This window comes from Micropterus salmoides, unplaced genomic scaffold (assembly GCF_014851395.1).
Source record: "Micropterus salmoides isolate LMB-PRFRI ecotype aquatic unplaced genomic scaffold, ASM1485139v1 Ms_hic_scaffold_1, whole genome shotgun sequence".
In the NCBI taxonomy this organism is placed as follows: Eukaryota; Metazoa; Chordata; class Actinopteri; order Centrarchiformes; family Centrarchidae; genus Micropterus; species Micropterus salmoides.
The window spans coordinates 27,311,857-27,319,112 of record NW_024040040.1 but is presented as its reverse complement, the minus strand read 5'-3'; the positions used below and the strand labels follow the sequence as shown (position 1 = coordinate 27,319,112).

Genomic DNA, 7,256 nt, shown 5'->3' with positions numbered 1-7,256 from the left:
ATGTTAGCCTAAATGAATCCACCCCTCCCAGTCATATTAATACTCACATTCCTCGAGGCACAGGCTGAGGAGGTGGAGTTGCAGCTATCTTCAACTCTAGCCTACTAATCAGCTCTAAACCTAAACTATAACTCATTTGAAAGCCTTGTTCTTAGTCTTTCACACCCAAGTTGGAAATCACTGCAACCAATTCTTTTCGTTATAGTGTACCGAGCACCTGGTCTGTACTCTGAATTCTTATCTGAATTTGCAGAGTTTTTTTCAACTTTAGTCCTTAAAACGGACAAAGTTATTATTGTAGGGGATTTTAATATTCATGTGGACGTTGAGAATGACAGCTTCAGTACTGCGTTCATCTCTCTGTTAGATTCCATTGGCTTCTGTCAGAGTGTTCATGAACCGACTCACTGTTTTAACTGCACCCTCGACCTTGTTCTGGAATATGGTATTGAAATTGATCATTTAATAGTGTTCCCACAGAATCCCTCTTTATCCGACCACTGTTTGATAACTTTTGAGTTTGTAGTGCTGAACTACACACCATTGGGCAAAAATTTCTATACAAGATGTCTGTCTGATAGTGCTGTAGCTAAATTTAAGGATGCGATTCCACCAGCTCTAAATTCATTATCAAGTCACAAAGTAACGGAGAAAATAATAAAACAAAGACGGTTAGCTCCATGGTATAATAACTGGCGTTCCACCAAACTGGCAAGATAGTCTTAAAATTATAGGAAGGTCCTCCATAATGCCAGAGCAGGTCCCAGGTTTCATTTCAGCACTGTAGCCAGGCTGACAGAGAGTCATAGCTATTGAGCCAAGTGCTCTCAGTAGTTACGACTTCATGAGCTTCTTTAATGATAAAATTCCAACTATTAGAAACAAAATTCACCAAGACCTGCCCTTAACTGGCACCAACTTATCTCTAAACTCAGGAACCTTAGAAACAGCTGTAAAACCAGATATATGTTTATATATATATATGACTGTTTTGCCTCCCTCAACCTTTACCAACTAACTTTCCAACTAAATTTCTTCATCTAAACCATCAACCTGCCTCTTAGACCCCAACCTGATTAGGTTGCTTAAAGATGTTTTACCCTTAGTCAGCACTTCTATGCTAGATATAATCAATCTATCTTTATTAACAGGCTATGTACCACAGTACTTTAAAGTAGCTGTAATTAAACCTCTTCTGAAAAAGCCCAAACTTGATCCGGATGTTTTAGCCAACTATAGACCTATATCTAACCTTCCATATCTCTCTAAGATCCTGGAGAAAGCAGCTGCTAAACAGCTGTGTGACTTTCTACAGAGCAATAGTTTATTTGAGGATTTTCAGTCAGGATTTAGAGTTCATCACAGAGACAGCACTGGTGAAAATTACTAACAACCTCCTTATTGCATCAGACAAAGTACTTGTCTCTGTACTGGTTTTATTAGATGTTAGTGCTGCATTTGATACCATTGACCATCAGATCCTATAACAGAGACTGGAAAATTTCATTGGTATTAAAGGAACCGCTCTAAGCTAGTTTAAGTCCTATTTATCAGATCGATTTCAGTTTGTACATGTTAACGATGAGTCCTCCATGCATGCCAAAGTTAGTCATGGAGTTCCTCAAGGATCTTTCCTCGGACCAATCCTCGTCACTTTATATATGCTTCCTTTAGGCAATATTATCAGGAAATATTCCATAAACTTTCATTGTTATGCAGATGATACTCAGTTATTTCTATCGATCAAGCCAGATGAAACTCATCAGTTAGCTAAACTTCAAATGTGACTTCAGGATGTTAAAATCTGGATGACCTGTAATTTTCTAATGTTAAACTCAGATAAAACTGAAGTTATTTTTCTGGGGCCTAAGCACCTCCGTGATGCATTATCTAAAGATATAGTTCCCTTGATGGCATCGCCCTGGCCTCTAGCACCACTATGAGGAATCTTGGCGTTATCTTTGATCAGGACATGTAGTTGAAAATCAGGATCCTGTCTAAAAATGATGCAGAAAAACTAGTCCATGCATTTGTTACTTCTAGACTGCAATTCCTTATTATCAGGCTGCTCGAAAAAGTCCATTAAGACTCTTCAGCTGATCCATTATGCTGCAGCACGTGTTCTGACAGGAACCAGGAAAAGAGATCATATTTCTCCTGTTTTAGCTTCTCTGCATTGGCCACTTGTGGTTCCTAGAGTCTCCAAAAGTAGACTAGGAGCCAGAGCGTTCAGCTATCAAGCTCCTCTCCTGTGGAACCAGTTTCCAGTTTGGGTTCAGGAGGCAGACACCATCTCCACATTTAAGAGTAGGCTTAAGACTTTCCTCTTTGATAAAGCTTATAGTTAGGGCTGGCTCAGGTGAGTCCTGAACCATCCCTTAGTTATGCTGCTATAGGCCTAGACTGCCGGGGGATTTCCTATGATGCACTGAGCTCCTCTCTCCTCTACTTTCTCTCCCTCTGTATGCAACCTCATCCCATTATTGCATGTTACTAACACAACTTCTCCCCTTTCTGGTAGTCTTGTGCTTTCTCGTCCCTCTCCTCTCTCCTCCTATCACTTTCTGCAGGTGTTTCTGGCTCTGGAGCTGTGGAGTCTGGATCTGTGGCTGCGGGTCACCTGCTGCCCCCGTGTTCCTGCACACTCAAAAATGGAGGTACGAGACAAGAACATTTCTGTACTTACAGGTACACTTTTCAAGAATGTTCCCTCAAAGGTACAATATTGATCTTAAAGAGACCAGAAGTGCACCTTTTCACTACAGAAAGGGTACAAAGTGATTTAAAACAAAAATAAGAACAAATCTGTACCCTTTCTGTCTGTCAAAGGACATTTGCAATGCAGCCATGAAAAACGTTTGTAGCTCATTTGCTACTTCCAAAGTTGGCACCTACACATGAGAAAAACACAAACTCTTCCAGGAACCTTTATGCATTATTGTTGGCAAACCTTTTTGGCCCCCAGATACCCTTGGTGTTAGCAAAAAGTAAAGATTTAATGCTACAGTCTATGCTCTCAAGTGATTGGGATATTCACATGTCACTCAGGGGTTGCATGTAAACTGTTAGCTCTGGCTACGGTTAGCTAGCTAAATTGGTGACACTGACAGTGCAGTCCAACCATTTATTTTTTATACAGTCAATGCGTGGTACTCTAAATCTAACAATCTAAGCAAAATATTATAGTAATATAGTAGTATTATAGTAATATTATATTCAAATGTATTTTGGTAGTATTATAGTAATACTATAGTAAAGTAAATATGGTAGTATTAAAGTAAAATTATATTATTATTATATTGGTTTTATATGGTTAGGTTTTTTTCCCCAAGTGGATCAAAGAAAAAATCTGATATGACCACAGTATAACGTTGTGACCGACATACTTTACATGTATGTATATGCTGTGAGAATCATCATCAACAAGCTAAGCCAATCAGAGGCAGAGTAGGGCGGGACATGCCTCTGCCGTATTCACTCCCCCGCCCCGACAGAGTTAACGGTCAGTGTGCCGCTCAAACTCCGAGCAGGACCGAAGATGTCAAGCTTATTTACAGCTACTAGCAATGTCACTGGGTCTAATGGGTTAATGTGCATGGCTGCTTTCTTCAGTTCAGAAGTTTTCCAGTTTGAATAATGCTGTTAACCAATATCATGCGGTAAATATCTGAACTTTACAGCAGCTTCTCAAGGGGTTTTCAATTAAAGTTTTTAAGATTTTTTTTGTTCTGTTCTTAACCCAATCGATTAATTGTGTCAGTCATTCTCATGATTTGTATGTCCAAAGTGTCGGTGCTTCTGTGTATTTAATGGATTTTTTATTTACATTTCAGGCGATGACGTAGATGGCGAGAGAGTGGATTGCATACCCACAGAGAGTATGATCGGGTATCTCTGACAAGTCTGACCAAAAGCTGTTAAAGTTCAGACTTCACACTCTGCTACAAGGAGGTCACCCTTAATTTGGAAGCAGTCAAGCCAGAACAACAAACATGTGTCCCATACAAACCAGAGGTAAGAATGTAATAAATGCACCACTCTTTCACCTTTTTTTTGTTGCATAGATTGACCTAATCTGCATCAATGTGGTGGCAAATTAGCTAAGATAAAATGATTCTTCTGCTGTTTTGCAGGTGGGAACCTACTTGACACAGACTGCCTTGCAGAACCGGTCCAAAAGTAACAACAGTACCGCAACAACATAATGAGGAGTCTATATGAAATGCAGTGTACAATGTAAGTGTTACTGTTCAAATATAACAAATATGTACAGGCTTTGAGAAAATAATTTGTTTATTCTCAGTGGTAACAACCAGTAAAGAATGGACGACTGAAAGCATGTCAAAAGCAATATTAACTTCTGACCTGCAATCCTGAAGTACTCACTGGTCTTAACTTGTATTATAGGTTGTTTAAGTATTTCTTTCCCATATTTTTCTGTTTTATATCTCAGTTGTGCGATGAGGTCGATGCTATGCAACCCTTTGCAGTCAACAATTGCCACCGCTTCAGTGAAAACTTCACATTTGGATTTGTCACTGAAAAAAACCCACATGGATGAAAGAGAATCCCGTGGCTGAGGATATTATTACAGGTACTGATTTTAACACATACATTACAAATGAGGATGGGGATCGTTAATTTTTATTGATATAGATGACATTATTGAGACTGCTTAACAATCTCAGTCTCTCGATACACTATCGATAGTTCCTATTATTTATTGACTGTTTTTTGGTCAGACCAGACCCAACGGGCAGAGGTAGGTATGACTTGCGATAAATAAAACAAATATTGAAGTGTGCATTTAAACTGCCTGGTTGTTCTTAAATTAATTATAGGATTAGAATTTAATATTTTAAATACAACTGTTTCTAGAGCAGCAACATTAATGTTTACAACATCAAGTCACTACATAAACAATATGTGACACCCCAATACTGAGTGACGTTTAGAAAGAATGAAATGAGATGTTACCTTTTTTAATTTAATTGCATCCACATTCTTCCACATCTTGGATTTTATGTTAATAAGTGATGGCTTGTGTAAGTTTTGTCTTCAAATTAGGCACCATTTTCGCTCAATTATCTACATCATTGATACCGCCTTGCGGTCAGTGTCAGACATCATGTGTTGTGATTTGATACTATTCTACTAATTTGAATGTCTATTCCAATGTAAAACCTGAATGTGAAATTGTTTGTTCCATGCATTTGCAAATGTAGGAACGTGTCAGTCACAAATAAGCAAGGCACCCTTAAAATTGTACCATCTTTATGACCTAGGAATGTTATTTTGGATTACTGTGCCCCCCTTACCACATCCATTTTGTTATGAATGCTAAAATGTTTTTTTTTTCTCTTATGTAGAATGATCCCCTAACTCCCATCCAATCATTCAACTGAAAGACCACGACTGGAAAACTGCCCTCTACAGACATTGCAGTGTTTTCAAATTGGAAGGAATTGAAGTTTGTTCCTGCACTTCAGTGGATGCCTCATCCAGTTTATCACAGCCTTCTGCTTCGTCTTCAACATGACATATCCTACAAACTTTCAAAAGACCCTGAACTTTATGGAAGATTGAGACAAACCCCTGCTGGTAACTGTAACTCGAGGCATTAACCTTCTTTACTGAAAATGCCTGGACTGCATTACTGTTTGAAATGTTCAAAGAGGACCTTTGCTCTGAGGCAAGTGATTCAACACACTGGACTTGTACATGCCCACGAACCTTTCCTTTCGGTGTTGTGTTCATGTTTATGAAAACACAAAGACAATATTTCTAATTGCTGAAAAAAAAACCCTGAAGAACCTTTCAAATAACTAGTATAACTTACCCACACCTGGTATTTTAAAGATGTGCAGTTTCAGGATACAGTACTTCAGCGTATGTCATCTTTATCTGGTAATGGTGTCAAAGGATGTTTTTGTTGTAGGTAATGTACACCCTGAAGCCATCTCTTTATTGAAAATTAATCACAATCTGAACATTGAGACTTTTTTGTGTGTTGGGGTGTTGTGTAGGAAACTTGTCATCAATTGGACTCCAATCTAGATGTGTCTAGAGCCTGATGGAATCCAAATCCACCATCAGGCTCTAGACACATTTAGTTGATGGTAGATTCATTGAGGTATTTCTGTCTAAATATTATCTGCCAAAATATATTTTTTACTTTTTGTCTAAATATGCTTATACTGTTTTGTTGATGCATAGTGTACATGCAGACGTGGGACAAATCAAAGTATCTTTTGTTCTATGCGTTCTATAGTTTCAGAGTAGGTGTAGTTTCATATTTTTTGTAAAACTATCTGCAATGAATTAACTTTGTAGTACCACAAATACATGTCATGTTCATCTGGAAAATTACATTTTCATTGACGTCAATAAACAGTCAAAGTATTATTGTGTGGAGAATTATGGTACATTTTTGTCTCCTTAAAGTCCAGAATAGCTTGTCGCAGGGGTGGTACCCTTAATAGGACATTTTAGTACCCTTTTAATGGGTACATTATTGTACTATAGTTTAAAAGGTACGTTTATGTCTTGCAGGGTACACAATTGTACCAATTTCATAAGGTACAAAAATGTACCGGCACTAAAGGGTACACAATTGTCCCTCAAAAGGGTACCTCCCCTGCGACAAGCATTTGTACCCTTTTAAGTACACACCCGTACTTCTATTTCTGAGTGTGTGCTCGACACCCTCTGCTACAACAACTATTGTTACTAGTCCTATTGTTATTATTGTTATTAAAATCATTAACATTACGATTGTTATCATTTACACTACTATTCATATCTATACCATTTTTCATTTAGTCATTTAGTCTATAGCAACATCACCTTTACTGTCTGTACCTCTGTGTGTATATTGTGTAGGCTGCCTCCCTCCCCTCTCTCTCCTTCCCTCTCTTTTTCTCTCTGTTCCTCTCTTGCCCTCTCTCTCTCTCCCTCTCTCTCTCTCTCTCCTTCACCCCCAACCGGTCGAGGCAGATGGCCGCCCACCCTGAGCCATGGTTCTGCTCGAGGTTTCTGCCTCTTAAAAGGAAGTTTTTCCTTGCCTCTGTCGCCTAGTGCTTGCTCTTGGTGGGAACTGTTGGGCTTCTGTAAATAACATCATAGAGTATGGTCTAGACCTGCTCTTTTATGAAAAGCGCTGTGAGATAACTGTTGTTGTGATTTGGCGCTATATAAATAAAATTGAATTGAACTGAATTGAATTGTTCACATTTCTGAGCGCCGTCAGTCAAATC

General features: G+C 38.6%; 1 long non-coding RNA gene across 1 annotated transcript; it reads left to right on the top strand.

The window, feature by feature from the left end:
- Positions 1-4,163: 4,163 nt before the first annotated feature.
- On the top strand, positions 4,164-5,568 carry LOC119899696. Its single transcript, XR_005443893.1, has 3 exons — positions 4,164-4,236; positions 4,454-4,594; positions 5,370-5,568. It is a non-coding gene; the product is annotated as an uncharacterized LOC119899696 (long non-coding RNA).
- The last annotated feature ends 1,688 nt before the right edge of the window (positions 5,569-7,256 follow it).